Source organism: Malaclemys terrapin, chromosome 2 (assembly GCF_027887155.1).
Source record: "Malaclemys terrapin pileata isolate rMalTer1 chromosome 2, rMalTer1.hap1, whole genome shotgun sequence".
NCBI lineage: Eukaryota > Metazoa > Chordata > Testudines > Emydidae > Malaclemys > Malaclemys terrapin.
Genome location: NC_071506.1, coordinates 3,217,457 through 3,242,703, shown reverse-complemented (window position 1 = coordinate 3,242,703; position 25,247 = coordinate 3,217,457). Strand labels below are relative to the sequence as shown.

General features: G+C 44.7%; 1 protein-coding gene across 1 annotated transcript in view; it reads left to right on the top strand.

The window, feature by feature from the left end:
• The window catches only part of LOC128832903 (uncharacterized), a 125,661-nt gene that overhangs the window by 29,470 nt on the left and 70,944 nt on the right, over positions 1-25,247 (top strand). The gene's annotated exons all lie outside the window — the stretch shown is intronic.

Sequence of the window (25,247 nt, the reverse complement as noted above, 5' to 3'; positions counted from 1 at the left end):
AGAGGGGATATGATAGAGGTATATAAAATCACGAGTGAGGTGGAGAAAGTGGATAAGGAAAAGTTATTTACTTATTCCCATAATACAAGAACTAGGGGTCACCAAATGAAATTAATTGGCAGCAGGTTTAAAACAAATACAAGGAAGTTCTTCTTCACACAGTGCAGTCAACTTGTGGAACTCCTTGCCCAGGGCCAGCCCAAGCAAAAAAAAAAAAAAAAAAAGCTGGAATGCCCACCCTTGAAAGGTGCCACCCCAAGCACATGCGTGGAACGCTGGTGCCTAGAGCTGGCCCTGGCTATGAGTCAAGTTCCCAGCATGCCTCTTTCTCCATCCCATAATGCCAGCCGTATCCCATAATTTTTGCACCTTTTAAAAAAAAATCCAAGCAACCCATGTGGCTCTTTTCAGTGTCTGCCATCTCTGTCAGCAGCATGGAGCCTGCAGAACTCTGCACTGTTCTCATGAATCTTGCAAATACAGAACACGCAGTTCTCCTATATTAGCAGACCCACAGGAATTACTGCCACAACAGGGGACATGACCATTTCTTCAAGGACAATTTGCTGACCGACATAGCGAGAACAATTCAAGTCTGTTGGTGGAGTTCATGGAGAAGCTGCAGACAGGGGAGCGCTGCTTCTGGGCCCACAAAAGCAGCACTGACTGGTGGGATCGCATCGTAATGAAGCTTTGGGACGACGAGCAGTGGCTGCAGAACTTTTCAATGCGAAAGGCCACATTCCTGGATCTGTGGTCTGAGTGTACCCCAGCCCTGCAGCGCGTGGACACCAGAAGGAGAGTTGCATTGACAGCAGAGAATTGAGTGGTGAGAGCACTCTGGAAACAACGGATTGGAACCAGCCAGTGGGAAATAGTTTTGGAGTTGAAAAATCCACAGCGGGGGCCGTTGTTATGCAAGTGTGCAGTGCCACGAATCGTCTCCTGCTATGCAGGACTGTGGCTCTCGGCTATGTATAGGACAAAGCAGATAGATTTGCAGCAGTGGGGTTCCCGAATGGTTGTGGGGCAGTAGATGGCACGTATATCCCTAGTTTGGCACCACCCCAGGGTCTCCCCCTCCTAGGCAGGTCTCTCTCCAGGTAAACAATTACAGCACGCATGTATACCTTTATTACAGGCAATAATAAGCAACACTACACAGACAGGAGCAAGCAACAGCTGCATTTTGTTTATACAGAGGTCAGCCTGATAACTTATTTTTCTCACTTATTTTGACTCTAGTCCACATTCTATCTTATCTACAAGGGTCGCAACAACTTCTCACCCAGTTCTTTCCCACTCGCCTCACACATCCTCGCTTCTACAAGTCTCGTGTTATTAGGGTTCCAGTTAGCCTGACTCTTGCTAACAGATACTGTTTGCATTGAAATCCCCTTCCAATCCCTGTCAGTTCTTTCTCTACTTCCACATCCTCCTAGTACAACAAATATTCTCAAACCTCTATTTGCTTTAAGCCTCGGATTTCAGATTCTACATCAGATGTTTCAACCATAGGGGTTTTGATTGGGTGTAATGACAATGCATGATTAGCATGGACATGAAAGGTGTTACTATTATCACGTCCTTTACAACAACAATAACATAATCCTGAACTAAATAATAACAACACAAGCAATAACACTCCCATGGCAATAATATGATAGGGTTGTTGAACAATTTTAGTCACAAAGCACAATCCATCATACTTAGTACATAAAGCAGACACTCTATAAGCTGTATGAAAGGCATTCTTTTCAACTTGATATATATTTTGAAGCATGTGAATTTGCCCTTGTATTTCAGAGAGTCTCTGAACCTCTGGTAACAGTGAAAGCAACTTCTGAAATCGATCAGGCACTAAACTAGTCCAATTCAAGGGGATCTGGAACTTAAGGGCTACTTACAAAGTTCTATCTGCAGGCCAGGAAATAATATGATTGCCTGCAGCAGTAGTGAGATTAAAATGTATATCTCGCAAGGTGGTGGCTTCAACATGCACGCAGCACGCATCATTTGCTTGAAAAAGTAGGTGTCCTGTGAGGGTAATTCCTTGTCCCCTACCCTCCCAGCAAACATTGTCATGAACAGTGACAGTTTACGGATACACTGAAGCTGTGGGGGTTCTAACAGACAAAATGTCCATTGACTCTCTAACCCCATCCAAATGTTGGGTGCTATTCTAGGGGCACTGACTATAAATCTGTTGGGCATACCAGGTGGTCTAATCTCCCAGATGTCACGGTGAATCATCCAGTCCCACATGCATCCTCCCCATGGACCCGGCAGGTTCAGTGTGTGGGAGCCCACACCCCTCCTACCGGCCCATACGCTTGGGAGGAGCACTGTGAGTATATACAACTCCATCCTGAAAATCTCCAAGTATGTCTCCATGGCCACAGGTCAGATGGTACTCCTGAAGTGTCTGAAAGGGCAGTGGGCCAAGCCTGGTGCTCAAGATCATTCCGAATGGCCATCATCTGGTCATTCAGGAAATCCTGAATTTCTGAACATGCTAGATCCCACTGCAATGCCTTCCCAGCCTCAGTGATATTCAATACCATCTCTGTCAGCAACTTCTGGGTCATAGAACTACGGGCAGAGATAACATGTAACTCACCAACTCCAGCCTGTACCTGGGTTAGCTGTGCCCCAGAAATAAGGCCAGCGGCCTTCTCTAGTTGCCCCAATTTCTCATCATGTTCTTGGCTCTTAAAAATATTCCAAATGGCTGCTGCACTATTGGCCCCATCCCAAGGGATCCGGTCAAGTCCCTCTTCTTCTAGAGGAAATAACCCAGGCCCTCTGTTGTGCTAATCTAATGGCAGCTCCTCTGAGCAATTTGGGTATGTAGAGGTGATCTGGAAACTGGATAAGGGTAATGAAAATTTGACAGTCCTTAGTGTAGTGTTAATCACAGTCCATTGGTATCCTAATACATCTCTCTTTGGTGTAGTACTGTACCACATCTGTTATTTAACTATTCTCAGGTACTTTCAAGAGGCATTAACATTAATAGCATAGGAGGGGGTGTATTGCAATAAGGTACAGGTTACAATATTAATTACTGGAATAATTTCAATACAGGTACAATTTCCAGTGGCAGAACAAACTCTTTGGGTATTCGTTTAATTATTTACTAATTGGGCGACCAAATAACAATAAGGGCCTCTTTCATCTAACACATTGCAAACTCCAGGAACAGCCATCAGATCTACTTCACTATGGAACCCATCAATTGCAATTACAGATTCTTGGAGTTCATTTGTAGTGATATCATATATTTCTATTTCCACTGATCCATTTGTTTTCCACTCAATTATTCGCTTATATGGGATATCCTGAACTTTAAAAATATTTTTTCTTTTTCCAAACAGTCTTTAAATAAATCACTAAAGTGTGAAGGCCTTGGCCATTGGTTTTATCAAATATATGGCATTGTCTGTATTTGGATGTGTTACAGGGGTAATAGTGTAATGGAGGAGACTGCAGGGGCAGTGGCAACAAGGTGCCTTTGGTACTTGTAGGGTTACCATACGTCCGTTTTTTCCCGGACATGTCCGGCTTTTCGGCAGAGTCAGGGAAGGATCAGAGCAGCTGGAGCCCGGGAGGGGAAGTGCCCGGCTGGGGGCACAGGGTCCGGAGGCATAGGGGCTGCCTGAAGCCCGAGCGCTACCAGCTTCACGGCTTGCCAGGCAGCCTCCAGTCCCTGCGCCCCCGGCTGGGCGCTTCCCCTCCCGGGCTCCAGCTGTGCTGGGGAAGCGCCGGCCGGGGGCGCAGGGTCTGGGGGCTGTCCGGCAAACCGTGAAGCCGGTAGCACTTGGGCAGCCCTTTTCGCGTGGCTGGGAGGGAGGAGGGGGAGTTAGGGCGGGGACTTCGGGGAATGGGCGGGGAATGGGCGGAGTTGGGCGGGGAGGGGGCGGAGTTGGGGTGGAGTTGGGGCGGGGCTGGAGGTGGGAAAGGGGTGGGGCCGGGGCCCCGTGGAGTGTCCTCTTTTTTTATTTTTTAAATATGGTAACCCTAGTACTTGTCATTTAAAATCCAATTAAGGAGGGCAATACATGCTGAAGGACTTATCCAAAACACAGGGCGCAGTCTGTAGAATAAACCCCAACGTCTAATCAATACCACATTCCCAAGCATGGGTCCCACAAGTTTCTTCCTGCCAGTTGTGACGTAATTGATATAATCTGGGACCATATAGATCATTGTTGCAACCAAGGTCCTGTAGTGGCACCTAGATCTTGTATAAAGGGGGTCAAATGGGGTGTCTAAGACAAGGTTATGGTTTACTGGTTATAATTATGCTGTCTATATGTGTGTATCAATTTTGTAGTTGAAGTTATAAATATTGCCTATATACTGTCTGTATTTCAAACTTATGCTATGCTGCTGGGTGACATCCCAGACAAATTGGTGTTAGCTCTGCCTAGCCTGCTTGATGGCCCATTAAGGACCATCAGCTATACAATGGACCCATTGAGAGAAGGCAGATACACCTTGTGACTCAGCAAAGTATGCAGGGACTGGCCCATGTGACTCCAGACTCCATTTTGCTGTAATTTTCCACAGTAAGAACAAAGGTGTTCTTACACCTGGAAAAGACTATATAAGGCGGATGCCTCATCTCCATCTGGTCTTCAATCCTGCTTCATACCTCTGGAGGAACTTTGCTACAAACTGAAGCTTTGAACAAAGGACTGATGACCCATCCCAGCGGGGGATGTATTCCAGAGACTTGATTTGAACCTGCAGTTTATTCCATCATTGCTACAAGCCTGAACCAAGAACTTTGCCATTACTGTATGTAATTGATTCCATTTAACCAATTCTATCTCTCATCTCTATCTTTTTCCTTTTATGAATAAACCTTTAGATTTTAGATTCTAAAGGATTGGCAACAGCGTGATTTGTGGGTAAGATCCGATTTGTATATTGACCTGGGTCTGGGGCTTGGTCCTTTATTACAGAGCTTTGGAGCAACAAACCAGGACGAGCACACCCACTTTTGAGGAGTCCACTCGGTACAACCTCTGGTGTCCAATAGCTTTCCTCCCTCCCCAGCCCTCTGGCTAGAAATCTGAGATAGCCAGAAGTATCCCATGTGCAATATGGGGAGGGGTTAACCTTTCATGTCCTTGCTTCCAAAGACTGTTGGTATGCAACTTTAACAACATTTTTTTTCAATTAAAAGATCTGGCCAATGAAATTTCTTTTTCCTTACTTAATCAAATGTATTAGACTTTAGTATATCACATTTTCCTGATTTATCCAAACGCTTTGTATTTCAAGTTGAATAAAACAAGTATCTGCATTTTGATTTAATCCTTCTGTTTGATTTTAAACTAGACTAGCCTATGAAAATATTAAACACAACAATTCTGGCCACGAGACAAACACTACAAGACAGGACATAGAACACAGAACATAATTCCTATTGTGCCAGTAAATGCATGGTACGTTGAATGCTGTTCAGCTCACATCAGTTTTCTCTGATCATCTGAAAGATAAAAGATCAGAGGTCTACCCCTTCTGGGCAGTCAGTCATTGCTTAAAATATACAAATACTCTTGTTGATTTTAGGTAAAACAGAGGAATTACCCCATATTTTCTTGTATTTGTTTCATAGGCAGCCTAGGTTTCAGTGGCTTCTACCTTATCAGTCAGATAATTTGCATTAATACAGATGCTTTCTGGCTTGCTTCTGGATCCAAAGCTATCCACAGCTTAAAGATTCTTACTTAAAAAGGGACACAATTAACTTTATCAGAATTTTGATGGCTTTTTACTTCTAACTCCGGCTTTCAAACACACAGTGATCTGAAAGAAAAACACTACTTATTGTAACCCCTTAGAGCCTAATAGGGTTTTAATTACATAGCACTGTATACATTTCTTTAGCTAATTCTACTAAATTGTTCATAGCCAAATGATTGCAATCAAATAACTTCTTTGCCTGGATTTATTTACAAACATTTCAAAGACAGCAAGAACTTTCCTCCTTAGCAGTTTTACAAAGTTCAACTGCTGTTCCCTCCAGCAACTACAGAGTTAACTTCTCACTCTTTCCTTAAATCACTTGCTTGTCTCCCAACGGCCACTTTTATCAACTCAAATCACCATTTCAAGTATTGTCCTGGGGATTTGAAATCCCCATGCTTATACTTACTTACTCCTTCCTTCCACTATGCCCTCAAACTTTCCAACCTATTTTCCAATCTCTCTATCTGTTGCCTGCCCACTTGGGCCTGATCTTGCTTTTCTCGCTGAACCGTCCCTTCCATGGGCTTGTTCCACTATCAATTTAGCTAGAAGGGTGGGCTTCTCAACTAGCCCCCACCCTTCCTGGTCTCTTCCCTTAAACATTCTTACTCGCAAGGCTACCCGAGTCCTCCCTCGTGAGGCTTGCCACTTGGGCAAAACGCACGGCCCATTGGCGTTTAACTATTCAATTTTCTCTTGTGGCAAACACACTGCTGTTACAGCATATGCAAACACAAATGGTTAAATTCTGACAAGTCCCTGAAGGACCGGTACTTGTTTATCCAGTGCTTCCTTTCTGCCTGGAAGTCCTGTCTGTTGAGGAAAGGAACGGGTTAATTTGGAATTCAGCTTGGCCCCAAGATAAAGAGACAGTTGTCTCTTTATCTTGGGGCCAAGCTGAATGCCAAATTAACCTGTTCCTTTCCTCAACAGACAAATTGCTCCCACTGTGTGTCAGAGGCTTTTGGTGATGTAAGGGTTCCTCTGAGGTATGTAAGTTTATCTAAATCGAAGGTGCCTTCTAGTGGGCATTGTTTAGATGGATTTTCACGCGTGTAAAGATTCCAATTGTCTAAATATCTGCAGGTTTTAGGACCATAACGTACGTACATGTAATATGCTGGGGTACCCTTAGGGGGTGAGGGAGAATCCTTGGACTGCTCCCCCACCCATTTTCCAATCTCACACAGGGAAAACACCCTATTCACTAGCGGCTGATAAACTAAGGATCTCACCCTATAGGGCACTCACACAGAAGAGGCACACAGAGAGGAAAGGGGAGGGAAGATGGGTTCACACACTCCTAGACCCAGGTAGCTTCCTCGCCAGACGATGCCAGGCTGAGTCAGCCCACCGTGGGTCGGATCTTCTACAGATCCTCTAGGTGGAGTTACCGGGCTAGCTTTAGAATATTTCTGGTCACGAGCTATTGCTTCGCAGAATTCTCTGGGCGTCTTCCGGCAACTCTCATTCACACTGTGTACACATACACACACCCTAAGGCCTCTGTTTCTAAATACCACGATGCATCTGTACCTTATGTCTGGACTCAATACACTTTCCCTTATGAGGCGGTAACAACCCCTCTTGAGGCGGTAAAAACCCCTCAGCACAGGTGCATACCAAATGCATTTCCCTTATGCATTAACCTTATTGGGGGTGGCAAAACTAAGTCCCCAGCACCACATAAACTAACCTTATTGGGGGCGGCAAAACAGTTCCCCAGCACCGCTCTGCATCTGATCTTGCTCCACAGTCAATAAGTTCAGATGGCGTAAGCCCAACAGGGACAGACGGCCCCATGGACAGTCCTCCTCCGACATCCCAATAGAGATTTCAAAAGGTCTCATACCTCTCTTGTGGCGCCATGGGGTTCGAAGGAGAACGATCCGCAGCAGCTGCCGTCGTCTCAGTAGGCGTTGCCATCCCGGACGAGCCCCCAAATTGTCAGAGAAAAACATAATTCTCACTTTCTGGTTGGGTGCAGCAAAGTCAGATACTTTATTCTCAAGCAATTGCGTGGAGGGAGAGAGTGCACTAGGACACAGGGTTTCCCCCTCCTAGGCAGGTCTCTCACCAGGTAAACAATTACAGCACGCATTTATACCTTTATTACAGGCAATAATAAGCAACACTACACAGACAGGAGCAAGCAACAGCTGCATTTTGTTTATACAGAGGTCAGCCTGATAACTTATTTTTCTCACTTATTTTGACTCTAGTCCACATTCTATCTTATCTACAAGGGTCGCAACAACTTCTCACCCAGTTCTTTCCCACTCGCCTCACACATCCTCGCTTCTACAAGTCTCGCGTTATTAAGGTTCCAGTTAGCCTGACTCTTGCTAACAGATACTGTTTGCATTGAAATCCCCTTCCAATCCCTGTCAGTTCTTTCTCTACTTCCACAATGTTAATCGGAGTTGATTTATAGGATTATAAAAGTATAAGACTGATCAGTATTTAGAGGAACTATGTAGTAGACACGAGTAAGACAAACTGAAATGCAAGAAACTGTGCGCTGAGGCCTGCAAGACTTTAGCTTAGCTATTTTAGGCCTTGGAGACAAGAAATGATGGCGCAAGTCAATGACCGAGAAATAACCCGAAAGATTATGGGACAGAGCTACCAACTGGTACTATTGTGAAAGTATAGCTGGGAAGATTACATTTAAATTATAAAATGCTGTAACGACAAATATTGTCTCTAACACCTGCCTTAACCACAAGATAAAGGTGGCATGTCAATATTAACAAGAACCTACCCAGCCTATAGAATTCAGGGTCCCTTGTGTTTCCAGGGGACAAAGGCCAATAAGAAAGAGAGGGTTGACAGTTTCATGTACATGTGCAGAATGTACGTATAGATAGACTCACTGTATAAGAAAGGGTGCCCAGAAGAGGACAATTGAGTTTCCTCTGGGAAACTCCAGCAGGAACCACTCCCGTATTGATGATCAATCCATAAGAGGGCCAACAGACTCCAGTACCATCTAGGGGGATGTGAGTAGTTCTGTAGGTATAACTGGCACAATGTACTTATCTTTAGGAATTGCATATGCTGTGACATTTATAACTTTGTTGACAACTTTAATAAAACTACTAAAAGATAGATGCTTTTGTCACGGTCTGTGTTATTTGCCTATGCTTTCATGTGTTCCTATGAACTCTAGATCCAGAACAAACAGAGATAACCCTGCTGAACTTGAGACTGTAGCCACCTGAGCTGAACCCACTGAAGTATGATTAATATTAAATAGAATAAAAGGCTACAGCAGGGACCTGCTTTCAGCTTTCTGAACAGTCCTGTGTTCTTAAAGTGTGAGCATCAAGCACCTTCCCTGACCAGCCCACAGTGATACTGGTGACGCGTCCCTGGTAATCCGCCAACACTTCCATAACGCCTTCTTCTGCAGCGTGGGGTGTGGATCACCCGGGCAGGTATCACCGAACCAGTTCCCTGCCATTGCAGCTGCCTTGGGTATTGGTGGCACCTCTGTCTCTCCTGTTCTCTGAGGCACACCTCAGTTTCATGTCCTCAGGACTAAAATGCTTTATCTTCTCTGAAGTCATTGGACTCAAGACAGGGGTATCTGGGCGAAACGTAATGGCCTTTGCTGTACAGGAGATCGGATTAGATGCTCTAATGGCCCCTTCTGGCCTTATACACCATGAAACCTAACAGCTGAGTGGACCCTATGAGGCCCCCCTCTCCAGTGACTTAGGCCATGTCTACACTGCAAGCCATGGTCAATACAAGTCATGCCAACGTACAGCCGATTACGTTTGTACAGCACTTGGGCACGTGCACACTTGGCAGCTTGTATGGGCGCTGCACAGGCTCACTAGGAGTGCTTGTGTCGATGCAAAGTGCGCTGTACCATGGATCGGTATCCCAGTGTGTCACGCGCTGCCATCTGGCATGGTGCCTTTTGGGAAAAGTTCACAATGTGTTGTGGGATAGAAATGACTCACCCAGGGAGCTATGGGCAGGGCCGGCTCCAGGTTTTTTGCCACCCCAAGGAAGGAGAAGAAAGAGAAAAAAAAAAAGGGCTGGACTGCCACCCATTGAAAGGTGCTGCTTCAAGCACATGCTTTGAATGCTGGTGCCTAGAGCAGGCCCTGGCTATAATATATGGAGATATATCAATCTCATAGAGCTGGAAGGGCCTTTGAGAGGCCATCAAGTCCAGCCCCCTGCCTTCCCTAGCAGGGCCAAGTACTGATTTTGCCCCAGATTCCTAAGCGGCCCCTCCTAAGGAATGAGCTCATAGCCCTAGGTTGAGCAGGCCAATGCTCAAACCACTGAGCTATCCTAGCATGCCTCTTTCTCTAGCCCATAATGCCAGCTGTAGCCCATAATTTTTGCACCTTTTAAAAAAAAATCCAAGAAACCCATGGGGCTCTGGGTTAGGGTTAGGGTCGCTGGCAGTGTTTACTCACTAGCTTGGTCTCAGTGAGGAAAAATATCCCAATGTGTCTGATGTGTCCTACCTGATATCTGCGAGGCAAAGGGGGGAAAGCTGCCAGCAGGGGGAGGTGGATAGACTGGTTTCTGGCTTTGACCAGCCAGACACAATGGCTATTACAAGAGCCAGGTGTGGAGCTCTGCCGTTGAGGGAGGCTTTGAAAGAGACTTTAATGGTCAGTCTCAGTAGAGTTCTGTGCTGGAGTGTTCTCTGGGCCTGGAGCTTTGGTGCTGCTAAGAATTGTGTAGCGCTTGCAGCTCATGTCTCAATACGACCGGGTATTTTCCTGACGTGACGCTATCAATTATATGGTGCTTAGTGTGTATTTACATGGACTGTTTGCTTTGGCTACTGCTGTGCATTGGGCAATATTTGTCGTGTGCTAATAAAGATAATTTATTTCTCCATAAACACAGCTTTACTCAGTGGGGGGGAAAGAGTGCAGAAAAGTAATGTGCAACCCCCCCCCCCCCCCAGCCAATGTTATACAGATTTTTAACATAAATTAATGGGGTGAAAAATTAAAATTAGAAAGGAAGTAAACACTTAGGTCCTTTTGAGTGCACAAATGTACTGTGTTGTGACTCCATATACGCTGACCTGTGAGAGCCACGTTTTGCATATGTGGAGCTGTGGCTGGTTTTCCTTGCTGTCCCCTGTGCATTTCCCTCTCCTTGCCCTGCTGGGAGTCCTGGGCCTCTTTCCTGTCCTCTTGCTTTCTCCAGGCTGTTGATCCTATTGGCCCTCCAAGCCCTTCGTTCATGGTCTAATGCAGCGCTGGGTCCCAGGACCCCACAGAGCCCCTCATCAGGGTCAGGCATTCTGAGGGTGCCAAGGGGGTGCCAATCCGTAGCAGCTGCTGCTGTCTCAGCGGGCGTTGCCATCCCGGACGAGCCCCCAAATTGTCAGAGAATAACAGAGTTCTCACTCTTTTGTTTGGGTACAGCAAATCAGATACTTTATTTTCTTTAACAGCTGTGTAAAGGAAGAGAGTGCACTAGGACACAGGGTCTCCCCGACCTAGGCAGGTCTCTTCTCAGGTAAACAATCACAGCCAGCATTTATACCTTTTGATACAGACAATAAAAAGCAACCACAGCATTTTGTTTATACATAGGTCATTCTGATATCTTGTTTTTCTCAGTAATGTAGACTCTCAGTCTGCATTCCATATTGTTCACACATTATCTACACAAGGTCGAAACAACTTCTCACGCAGTTCTTTCCCACTCGCCTCACACATCCTCGCTTCTACAAATCTCGCGTTATTAGGGTTACAGTTAGCCTGACTCTTGCTAACAAACTGTCATGCATTGCAATCCCCTTCCTGTCAGTTCTTTCTCTGCTTCCACAACCCCCCCCCCTTTTGTACTACTAGTACAACAAACATTCTCAAATCTCTATTTGCATTAAGTCTTGGAATTCAGATTCTACTTCAGATCCTTCAACCCTTAGGGGTTTTGATGAGGATGGACATGAAAGGTGTTACTATTATCACGTCCTTTACAACAACAATAACATAATCCTAAACTAATTAATAGCAACACAAGCAATAACATTCCCATAGCAATAATATGATAGGGTTGTTGTACAGGTTTAGTCATAAAGCACAATCCATCATACTTAGTACATAAAGCAGACACTCTATAAGCTGTATGAAAGGCATTCTTTTCAACTTGATATATATTTTGAAGCATGTGAATTTGCCCTTGTATTTCAGAGATTCTCTGAACCTCTGGTAACAGTGAAAGCAAATTCTGAAATCGATCAGGCACTAAACTAGTCCAATTAAAGGGTATCTGGAACTTAAGGGCTACTTACAAAATTCTATCTGCAGGCTAGGAAATAATATGATTGCCTGCAGTGGTAATAAGATTAAAATGTATGTCTTGCAATGTGTTGGCTTTAACATACACACAGCTATCATTAGCTTGAAAAAGTAAGTGTCCTGTCAGGGTAGTTCCTTGTCCCCTACCCTCCCAGCAAACGTAGTCATGAACAGTAACAACTTCTCCTGGCTTCAGTTTATGTATACACTGAAGCTGTGGGGTTCTAATGGCCAAAATGTCCATTGACTCCCTAACCCCATTCAAATGTCAGGTGTAATGCCAGGAGCATTGACTAAAAATCAATTGGGCATACCAGTTAGTCTAATTTCCCAGATGTCTTGGTGAATTACCCAATCCCACATGCATCCTCCCCATGGACCCGGCAGGATTCGGTATGTGGAAGCTCACACCCCCTAACCGGTCCATGTGCTTGGAAGAAGCATTGTGAATGTCCACACTTCCACCCAGAAAGTCTCCAAGTATGTCTCCATGGCCACAGGTCAGATGGTACTCCTGATGTGTCTGTAAGGGCAGTGGGCCAAGCCTGATGCTCTAGATCATTCCGAATGGCCATTAGCTGGTCATTCAGGAAATCCTGAATTTCTGAACATGCTAGATCCCACTGCAATGCCTTCCCAGCCTCAGTGATATTCAATACCGTCTCTGTCAGCAACTTCTGGGTCATAGAACTACGGGCAGAGATAACATGTAACTCACCAACTCCAGCCTGTACCTGGGTTAGCTGTGCCCCAGAAATAAGGCTAGTGGCCTTCTCTAGTTGCCCCAATTTCTCATCATGTTCTTGGCTCTTAAAAATATTCCAAACGGCTGCTGCACTATTGGCCCCATCCCAAAGGGATCCGGTCAAGTCCCTCTTCTTTCTAGAGGAAATAACCCAGGCCCTCTGTTGTGCTAATCTAATGGCAGCCCCCTTTGAACGATTTGGGTATGTAGAGGTGATCTGGAAACTGGATAAGGGCAATGAAAATTTAACAGTCCCTAGTGTAGTGTTAATCACAGTCCATTGATATCCTAATACATCTCTCTTTGGTGTAGTACTATACCACATCTGTTGGTTGAACACCTTTATGTACTTCTGGGAGGCATTAATATTATTGGCATAAGAGGGGGTGTATTGCAATAAGGTACAGATAACATTATTAGTCACTGGAATAATTTCTATGCAGGTAAAATTTCCAGTGGCAAAACAAACTCTTTGGGTAGTCGTTTAATTGTTCACTAATTGGGTTACCAAATAACAATAAGGGCCTCTCTCATTTAACACAGTGCAAATTCCAGGAACAGCCATCATATCTACTTCTCTATAGAACCATCAATTGCAATTACAAATTCTTGGGGTTCACTGGTAGTGATATCTGTGACAGTGTACCCCATAAGGCTTTATGGGGAGGGGGTGCTTATAAATGTATGGATGACATAGCTGGAATACGTTTTGTGCTGCCTGTGCCTTGTAACATATCTCCGTAAGGGTTATGGTCTACTAGATCTATTCATCCTATTTGTACATATAGATCATTTTCTACTCGAGGTTAAGAATATGGGCTGTATGCTGGCTTGGTTTCTAAGTAAGCTTTGGGAGGCATTTGGTCAGCTTCTTTAGGAAGGAATTTGCCAGGTTAAGTACCTGATCAGGAGACACTTAGGGAACAATGCATCTTGGAATGCTCCAATCCACATGAGAAGTCTTCCTGGAGACATGCAAGATGCCATGTGGACAATGGCGTCGGCCTGCAAAGACTGAGTCATGCAGGGGCATGTGACTTGCCCAGGTGACTCCAAAACTCCATCTTGGAGCTGGGCTTTGCATAGGAGGGAGGAGGGGGGTCTCCACCCACAAGAGAGAGTCTACTTAAACCTGTGGGAGACCCCTCCATTTTGTCTTCAGCTGGCTAAAGAAGGAGCCTCTCCACCCCCCCCCCCCCAGGATACTTGAAGGAGACTGAAACAAAGGACAGTAACTACAGGGGGTGTGAGTGATTGCTGGACCCAGGCTATAAGGAGATTAGCCTGTAAAAGGGAGCACTCTGGAACTGGTGAGGAAATTATCTGTATTCAGTTTGATTAGGCATAGATCTGCGCATTTTATTTTATTTTGCTTGGTGACTTACTTTGTTCTGTCTGTTACTACTTTGAACCACTTAAATCCTACTGTCTGTATTTAATAAAATCACTTTCTATTTAGTAATTTACTCAGAGTATGTATTAATACCTGGGGGAGCAAACAGCTGTGCATATCTCTCTATCAGTGTTATAGAGGGCGAACAATTTATGAGTTTGCCCTGCATAAGCTTTATGCAGGGTAAAACGGATTTATCTGGGTTTAGACCCCATTGGGAGTTGGGCATCTGAGTGCTAAAGACAAGCACACTACTGTGAGTTGTTTTCAGGTAAACTTGCAGCTTTGGGACAAGTGATTCAGACCCTGGATCTGTGTCTGGAGCCAAACAGGAGTGTCTGGCTCAGCAAGACAGGGTGCTGGAGTCCTGAGCTGGCAGGGAAAACAGAAGCAGGGGTAGTCTTTGCACATCGGGTGGCAGCTCCCAAGGGGGTTTCTGTGATCCAACCCGTCACAGTAATTCCAGGAACAGCCATCATATCTACTTCTCTATAGAACCATCAATTGCAATTACAAATTCTTGGGGTTCACTGGTAGTGATATCATATACTTTTATCTCCACCGATCCATACTTTTCCATTCAATTGTTTGCTTATATGGGATATCCTGAACCTTAAAATAATTTTTTCAAACAATATTTAAATAAATCACTAAAGTGTGAAGGCCTTTGCCATTGGTTTCATTGGAATAGACAGTATTGTTTGTATCTGGGTAAGTTACAGGGGTAACAGTGTAATGGAGGAGATGGCAGGGGCAGTGGCAACAAGGTGCCTTTGGTACTTGTCACTTAAAATCCAATTAGGGAGGGCAATACATGTTGAAGGACTTATCCAAAACACAGGGCGCAGCCTGTAGAATAAACCCCAACATCCAATCAATACCACATTCCCAAGCATGGGTCCCACAAGTTTCTTCTTCCCAGAGTATAATTCTTTGTTTCTTCACCAGTGTCAGTTCTTAATGTCTTTTGTAGTCAGGAATCCCTGGACTTTGTGGTTTCAATGGAGCAAGTGTTCCTTCTTCTCTTTTCCTGAAACAGTGTGGTTCAGCATCATACAGGGGAGAGGTTACCAGCACATCACCCTGTAATGGTTTTGCTTCTTCTGGAAAAATCCAAAGGCACAGTAGGTCTGTGAGTGGACAAGGGAGAGTTTACTAGCACTTCACCTTGTCCTTTTTCCCTGCTGTCCAGAAGGCACAGCAGCGCTAGCAGGAGAAATAGGCTGACCATCATCCGAAGAATCATCTCCAGGTGGAGAGGTCTTTTTGCAGTGTGAAGCATGGGTCCAGGTAGGTAGCCCTTGGCTCTTCACAGCGGTGTTGGTGGTTAACAGGACTTGGAAAGGGCCTTTCCAGTGGGGAGCCAAACCAGTCTTTCGTTGGTGGATCTTTACATAGATCCAGTTTCCTGGTTCCAAGGAGTGGCAGGGCTGCTAGGGTCTTTGGGTAGCGCTTCTTTACCTGTGAGAAAAGAAACCTAACACATTTCATTAATGCCTGGCAGTGTTTTGCAGATCTCATAGCTGCTTGGGCACATTCAGGCCCCCCCTTTTCTTGGCTGTCAGCCAAGTCTTAGCTGTGGGCAGTGTCCTTGGATGGGGCCAGCATCTTATCTTTGGACTGAGCTTGCTAGCTATTTTTTTTCCAGTTCATTCGTTCTGTTCTTTTCCCTTCTCCCCTTCTTGGGTTCTTTTAATCTACGAAGGAAATTTCCACTCTTCACTCGTACACTTTTCCCAACAATGAACACATACACATTGCCATTATACAGTACATTAGTCTTATTACTCAATGTATGTCATGTACACCCTTCCAGTAAAATAACTTATATACAGAGCCATGGAGCAACAAACCAGGACGAGCACACCCACTTTTGAGGAGTCCACTCGGTACAACCTCAGGTGTCCAATAGCTTTCCTCCCTCCCCAGCCCTCTGGCTAGAAATCTGAGATAGCCAGAAGGATCCCATGTGCAATATGGGGAGTGGGTTAATTTTCCATGTCCTTGCTTCCAAAGACTGTTGGTATGCAAATTTAATAACAATTTTTTCAATTAAAAGATCTGGCCAATGAAATTTCTTTTTCTTACTTAATCAAATGTATTAGACTTTAGTATATCACATTTTCCTGATTTATCCAAACACTTTGTATTCCAAGTTGAATAAAACAAGTATCTGCTTTTTTATTGATTCAACCCTTCTATTTAATTTTGAACTAGACTGTCTTATGAAAATATTAAACCCAACAATTCTGGCCACAAGACAAACACCACAAGACCGGACATAGAACACAAAAATAATTCCTATTGTACCAGTAAACGCATGGTACATTGAATGCTGTTCAGCTGGCATCCGTTTTCTCTGATGATTTGAAAGACAAAAGACCAGAGGTCTACCCCTTCTGGGCAGTCAGTCATTGCTTAAAATATTTCCTTTATATACAAATACTCTTGTTAATTTCAGGCAAAACAGAGGAATTACCCCATATTTCCTTGTATTTGTTTCATAGGCAGCCCAGGTTTTAGTGGCTTCTACCTTATCAGTTAGATAATTGCATTAATACAGACGCTTTCTGGCTTGCTTCTGGATCCAAAGCTATCCACAACTTAAAGAGTCTTACTTAAAAAGGACACAATTCACTTTCCCAGACTTTTGATTGCCTTTTACTTCTAACTTCTGCTTTCAAACACCCAGTGATCTGAAAGAGACAACACAACCTATATTGGTAGGTTTGCATTTCTTTTACCTCTGCTTCAATATACACTGCACATGTTCTGGGGAAAATGCACATCCTCTCCACAATTCAATTTCTATACAAGGTGTAACTGTTTCTTTTGTACTTACAAAATCTCCATGCACCCACAGTAAAGTGATAGCTCGACCACACAGAGCCAGGGGCACTGTCCTTCTCTCTCTTTACCAGATCTTTTATCTGCTATTTTGTTACCCAAAAACAAATTCAAATCTTTTATTCTCCTGGCTTTGACTACCCTGCTGCAGCCACAACCTTTGATCTTTATTTAAAACATTTTAAATCTTGTAAAGCATTAAGTCACCTTAAGGATTAAATGCTAAATACCATGTTAAACAACACTAATTTCCTGTGTCTGGCAAAAGTATTCTCGGTTTTACAACTTTAAACAATACCAGTTCATGTCAAACTTATAAAATACAGATTGTACACAGCAGGAGTGTTCTTCAGCAAATTCGACTAACTTATTCATAGTCAAATAATTCCACTTAAATAACCTCTTGCCTGGATTACTTGCAGACATTCCTACCAAGTTTCACTGCTTGATTCCCTATAGCAACTACAGAGTTAACTTCTCACTCTCTTTTCTTAAATCACTTGCTTGTCTCCCAAAGACACCCAATCAATACAGATTTTACCATTCCAATTCTCTAAATACCTGCAGGTTTTTGGACCATAATGTACGTACGTGAAATAAGCTGGGGTACCCTTAGGGCGTGAGAGGGAATGCTTAAACTGTCCCCCACCCATTTTCCAATCACACACACAGGGGAGATGCCCTGTCCGTGCTAGCGGCACATAAACTAAGGATCTCTCCCTACAGGGGACTCACACAGGAGAGACTAATGAGGATGGCCACGACCCTCCTACACCTCCCTTCGGCAAAGAGCGCCGGCTAGTCTCAGAGTGATGGCACCGCTCACTCTCTTTGCATCCAGCAAGATGATCAGACTGTCAGTGGCTCACACAGAGAGGAAAGGGGAGGGAAGATGGGTTCACACACTCCTAGACCCAGGTAGTTTCCTCGCCGGACGATGCCAGGCCGAGTCAGCCTACCGTGGGTCGGATTTTCTACAGATCCTCTAGTTACCAGGCTTGCATTAGAATAGTTCTGGTCACGAGCTATTGCTTCGCAGAATACTCTGGGCATCTTCTGGTAACTCTCAATTCACACTGGTGTACACACACACTCCAAGGCCTCTGTTTCCAAATACCACGATGCATCTATACCTTATGTCCGGACTCAATACACTATGAGGCGGTAACAACCCCTCTGCACCGGTGCGTACCTAATGCAGCTCCCTTATGGATATGGGGGTGGCCAAACTAACAGTTCCCCAGGACCGCATACAGCTACCTTATTGAGGGTGGCAAACTAAGTCCTCAGTACCACTTTAACTAACCTTGTTGGGGGCAGCAAAACCGTTACCCAGCACCGCTCTGCATCTGATCTTGCTGTACAGTCAATAAGTTCAGATGGCATAAGCCCAACAGGGACAGACGGCCCCACAGACAGTCCTCCTCCGACATCCCAATAGAGATTTCAAAAGGTCTCATACCTCTATTGTGGCGCCATGGGGTTCGAAGGGGAACAATCCGTAGCAGCTGCCACTGTCTCAGCGGGCGTTGCCATCCCGGACGAGCCCGCAAATTGTCGGAGAGTAACAGAGTTCTCACTCTTTTCTTTCGGTACAGCAAATCAGATACTTTATTTTCTTTAACAGCTGTGTAAAGGAAGAGAGTGCACTAGGACACAGGGTCTCCCCCTCCTAGGCAGGTCTCTTCTCAGGTAAACAATCACAGCACGCATTTATAGCTTTTGATACAGACAATAACAAGCAACCGCAGCATTTTGTTTATACATAGGTCATTCTGATATCTTGTTTTTCTCACTAATGTAGACTCTCAGTCTGCATTCCATATTGTTCACACATTATCTACACAAGGTCGAAACAACTTCTCACACAGTTCTTTCCCACTCACCTCACACAATCCTCCCTTCTACAAATCTCGCGTTATTAGGGTTACAGTTAGCCTGACTCTTGCTAACAAACTGTCATGCATTGCAATCCCCTTCCTGTCAGTTCTTTCTCTGCTTCCACACCAGCTACGGTGAGTATGGCCCAGAAAGGGTGAGCAGGGGATGTAACGATGCTGGCTTTGGTGGGACCCAACTGAGAGGACCAATTCAGGACAAATTGCTTAAAGCAGGGCAGTTACAGCGTAAGGCTGGGGTTTCTATGCCCACCAAGGCAAACCAAACCAGCCAAACAGAGAAGACTTTGTTCCCCCGCCTCCCCCCCCACTGGCTAACCACAAGTCACACAAGCAATTCCCTTAGACACTCCAGTTTTCCAGTATCACCACCAGTGCCACTCGTTAGGGGGACGAATGGTTATGAAAACCAATACCCCAGTAAAAGAAAAAAGGTTCTCCTGATCCCAAAGGACCAAGCCCCAGACCGAGGTCAATATACAAATCAGATCTTACCCACAAATTACGCTGTTGCCAATCCTTTAGAATCTAAAATCTAAAGGTTTATTCATAAAAGAAAAAATATATAGATGAGAGTTAGAATTGGTTAAATGGAATCAATTACATACAGTAATGGCAAAGTTCTTGGTTCAGGCTTGTAGCAGTGATGGAATAAACTGCAGGTTCAAATCAAGTCTCTGGAACATCCGCAGCTGGGATGGTGTGACGAACTGGGCCTGTTCTCACTGTGGTCTGTGAATGCTGACAGGGGAGTGTGCTGGGATAGTCTGCATTGGAGGATGGGATCTGCCCGAGGGCGCCCGAGGGCGCATACCTGAGTGTGTAACATGAGAACCCAGGAAGGGGTTGAAGGCGAGGCGACTCCTTAGCCCGGGAAACTGAACAAAGGCTGTGGGAGGGGTGGCTGAAGGCAGTGTGCTGGAAGCAGGCAGGGAGAGAGGACTGGGGGGCAGAGATGGCTCTGACCTCCCAAGGGGGGCTGGGCTGGGATGCCCGGGGACCCCAAGATGGACCTAACTGAGGGGGTCCCTGTTGTCTGTGCCTGCAAGACCTGTCTTGGACTGTATTCCTGTCATCCAAATAAACCTTCTGCTTTACTGGCTGGCTGAGAGTCACAGTGAATCGCAGGAAGCCGGGGGTGCAGGGCCCTGAGTTCCCCAATACTCCGTGACAGATGGGTCATTCAGTCCTTTGTTCAGAGCTTCCCTTTATAGCAAAGTCCCTCCAGAGGCAAGAAGCAGGATGGAGAAGCTGCAGCAGCCTTTTATAGTCTCTTGCCATGTGGCTTTCTTTCTTTGTCCCACAGACAAGCTATCCAACATATGGCATGGAAAAAAACCTCAGAGTTCTGTCCATAGGCATGTCCCTGCATACCTTGCTGAGTCACAAGGTGTATCTGCCTTCTCTCAATGGGTCAGTTGTATGGCTGATGGTCCTTAATGGGCCATCAAGCAGGATAGGCAGAGCTGACACCAGATTGTTTCATCCAGATGTTTCATCCAGAAACATAGCACAAGTTTGAAATACAGAGAGTATAGAGCCAATACTTATAACTTTAAATACAAAAATGATACATATATAAAGATAGCATAATCATAACCAGCAAATCATAATCTTTCCATAGACACCTTACATGACAACCTTTGTACAATGTTTGCTGCAAATATATAACAATAGTTGCAACAACGATCTATACGGTCACAGGTTATGTCAGTAACGTCACAGGCGGGCACGATTTTTCTGATGCATGAAGCTATCGCATTTTGGTCCCTATTCCGTGGGTACAAGTCTAGGGCAATGGCAATGGATATGGGCACTGTCTTCCACAAATGGTGGTGATTTTAGCTGATCTCCCACTCCTCCTGAGGGTCACAAAGGCACAGAGAACAGGGCTGTTAATGGTCACTTGGGCCCATATGCCTCTAACCTTTACTGCCATGGTGCCAGGTGAACTTGTCGCCGAGTAGCATCGGAGAGCAGCCTAGCGGGGAGGAAGAAACAAAGCAGCTCTCTCTAAAAACCTTCGGGAGAGGATGTCAGAGAATCTCGATGACAGCTCCATCTTCATCAAGCTCTCTCAGGAGGATACAGGACACATCCGTATGTACGTAAACAAAGTGCTCCATATCCCCCCCACCCCAGACCACTTAACCCAATAGGGGAAAGGAAAGATACCAACTCTACCTCCGTTGGTTGTACCACGACCTCTTCTCATCCACGTGTAGCCCAAGGTCCAGTGTGCTTCAGAAGCAGCAATGGGAACTGCAAATTATGGACCATTCTACAAGAACCCTTATCTGGTGTCCGTCTGCTCTGGTTCTTAGACACTAATTGCTGGTGCCTCCACCTGACTGTTTAAGGGAGTCAGGAACCCTCCCGTGTCTCCCTGTGTGATTTCGACTGCCCACAACCAGGTATTTCCCCTATGACTAGCCTGATACCTTGGCTGTGCATTCTTCTGGGACCTCCGTAGTGCATGAACCAACAATCAAGGTACCATTTATTTACCAGGGGAAATAGATCGGAAGAGAGGAAGGGAAGGGGAAGAGAGGTTTGAAGTGGGCACATCAGTAACAAAATACAACCAGCAAGTAACACAACCCCCGGGGTGGATTTCCCTGGATTCACGAGTCCAGTTTACCCCCACTGGTGGGCTCCATAATACGGAGGAATCCATGTACCTCGATGAGGCCCTGCAAGCCTGAAGCTGCTTGAGTGCAGTGGGGTGATGAGGGCACCTCTCTGCAGCTGCAATAGGGGTTACTCACAGTGGGAAAAGTCCCCATAGCATAGGGGGCCTCCTCCGTGTTTCCAAGAGCAGCTGCCCTCTCCCAGAGCAATTCAGCATTTTGCTCTTCCAGGGCAAAATAGGCAACATCCCAGGCTGGGAGAGACAATGAGAGCTCTGCCTAGCGAGTCCAACTGAGATAGACTCCTAGTCAGAGACTTTTGCCCTCTCCAGGCATCAGTGCAACTCAGCAAGTTCTTTTTTATATTTAACCCTAGCTGTGAATTTCCTAAATGACCAATATGTGCTCTCAACCTTAACTAGGGTACCTGTGGTTCCACTAACAGGTGAATTTCCAGAGAAACTAGAAATAGTTTGATAAAGTTTCTCAACTCTAACCTTCGAATGATCTTTGGCTGAGCTGTCACTGATGATCCCATAATTAGATTGGCATACAAAGCCTGATTGGCAGATGGGTAAGTACCTGTTTTAAAGGATCTACCCACCCCAAGACAGGTTCTCTGGATAAGCCACGTTTTGTCCCCAAAAGGCAGTGGAAGCTAATCAGAAGAAATTGTCATAAACACAGTAGAATGGTCTAGTGGGCCGAGGAGCGGAATAGACTTCAAGGGACCCTGATTCTATTGACAGGTCTGCCCCTTACCTGCTTCAGGATCTTAGGTTGCTGGCTCTCTGTGCCTCAGTTTACCTCTCTGTAAAATGAGGACATAAGAACATAACCTAAGAACATAAGAACGGCTGTACCGGGTCAGACCAAAGGTCCATCTAGCCCAGTATCCTGTCTACCAACAGTGGCCAATGCCAGGTGCACCAGAGGGAGTGGACCTAACAGGCAATGATCAAGTGATCTCTCTCCTGCCATCCATCTCCATCCTCTGACAAACAGGCTAGGGACACCATTCCTTACCCGTCCTGGCTAATCGCCATTAATGGACTTAACCTCCATGAATTTATCCAGTTCTCTTTTAAACGCTGTTATAGTCCTAGGCTTTGCAACCTCCTCAGGCAAGGAGTTCCACAAGTTGACTGTGCGCTGCGTGAAGAAGAACTTCCTTGTATTTGTTTTAAAACTGCTGCCTATTAATTTAATTTGGTGACCCCTAGTTCTTGTATTATGGGAATAAGTAAATAACTTTTCCTTATCCACTTTCTCCACATCACTCATGATTTTATATACCTCTATCATATCCCTCCTTAGTCTCCTCTTTTCCAAACTGAAGAGTCCTAGCCTCTTTAATCTCTCCTCATATGGGACCCGTTCCAAACCCCTAATCATTTTAGTTGCCCTTTTCTGAGCCTTTTCTAGTGCCAGTATATCTTTTTTTAGATGAGCAGGCCACATCTGTACGCAGTATTCGAGATGTGGGTGTACCATCGATTTATATAAGGGCAATAATATATTCTCAGTCTTATTCTCTATCCCCTTTTTAATGATCCCTAACATCCTGTTTGCTTTTTTGACCGCCCCTGCACACTGCATGAACATCTTCAGAGAACTATCCACGATGACTCCAAGATCTTTTTCCTGACTTGTTGTAGCTAAATTAGCCCCCATCATATTGTGTGTATAGTTGGGGTTATTTTTCCCAAGGTGCATTACTTTACATTTATCCACATTAAATTTCATTTGCCATTTTGTTGCCCAATCACTTAGTTTTGTGAGATCTTGTTGAAGTTTTTCACAGTCTGCTTTGGTCTTAACTATCTTGAGCAGTTTAGTATCATCTGCAAACTTTGCCACCTCACTTTTTACCCCTTTCTCCAGATCATTTATGAATAAGTTGAATAGGATTGGTCCTAGGACTGACCCTTGGGGAACACCACTAGTTACCCCTCTCCATTCTGAGAATTTACCATTAATTCCTACCCTTTGTTCCCTGTCTTTTAACCAGTTCTCAATCCATGAAAGGACCTTCCCTTTTATCCCATGACAGCTTAATTTACATAAGAGCCTTTGGTGAGGGACCTTGTCAAAGGCTTTCTGGAAATCTAAGTACACTATGTCCACTGGATCCCCCTTGTCCACATGTTTGTTGACCCCTTCAAAGAACTCTAATAGATTAGTAAGACATGATTTCCCTTTACAGAAACCATATTGACTGTTGCTCAACAGTTTATGTTTTTCTATGTGTCTGACAATTTTATTCTTAACTATTGTTTCGACAATTTGCCCGGTACCGACGTTAGACTTACCGGTCTGTAACTGCCGGGATCACCTCTAGAGCCCTTTTTAAATATTGGCGTTACATTAGCTAACTTCCAGTCATTGGGTACAGAAGCCAATTTAAAGGACAGGTTACAAACCTTAGTTAACAGTTCCGCCACTTCACATTTGAGTTCTTTCAGAACTCTTGGGTGAATGCCATCTGGTCCCGGTGACTTGTTAATGTTAAGTTTATCAATTAATTCCAAAACCTCCTCTAGTGACACTTCAATCTGTGACAGTTCCTCAGATTTGTCACCTACAAAAGCCGGCTCAGGTTTGGGAATCTCCCTAACATCCTCAGCCGTGAAGACTGAAGCAAAGAATTCGTTTAGTTTCTCCGCAATGACTTTATCGTCTTTAAGTGCTCCTTTTGTATCTCGATCATCAAGGGGCCCCACTGGTTGTTTAGCAGGCTTCCTGCTTCTGATGTACTTCAAAAACATTTTGTTATTACCTTTGGAGTTTTTGGCTAGCCGTTCTTCAAACTCCTCTTCGGCTTTTCTTATTACATTCTTGCACTTAATTTGGCAGTGTTTATGCTCCTTTCTATTTGCCTCACTAGGATTTGACTTCCACTTTTTAAAGGAAGTCTTTTTATCTCTCACTGCTTCTTTTACATGGTTGTTAAGCCACGGTGGCTCTTTTTTAGTTCTTTTACTGTGTTTCTTAATTTGGGGTATACACTGAAGTTGGGTCTCTATTATGGTGTCTTTAAAAAGTGCCCATGCAGCTTGCAGGGATTTCACTTTAGTCACTGTACTTTTTAACTTCTGTTTAACTAACCCCCTCATTTTTGCATAGTTCCCCCTTTTGAAATTAAATGCCACAGTGTTGGGCTGTTGAGATGTTCTTCCCACCACAGGGATGTCGAACGCTATTGTATTATGGTCACTATTGCCAAGCGGTCGTGTTATAGTTACCTCTTGGACCAGCTCCTGTGCTCCACTCAGGACTAAATCTAGAGTTGCCTCTCCCCTTGTGGGTTCCCGTACCAGCTGCTCCATGAAGCAGTCATTTAAAGTATCGAGAAATTTTATCTCTGCATTTTGTCCTGAAGTGACATGTTCCCAGTCAATATGGGGATAATTGAAATCCCCCACTATTATTGGGTTCTTAATTATGATAGCCTCTCTAATTTCCCTTAGCATTTCATCATCACTATCACTGTCCTGGTCAGGTGGTCTATAATAGATCCCTAATGTTATATTCTTATTAGAGCATGAAATTTCTATCCATAGAGATTCTATGGAACATGTGGATTCACTTAAGATTTTTACTTCATTTGATTCTACATTTTCTTTCACATATAGTGCCACATCCCTCCACCCCTCACCCCCCGCACGACTTGTT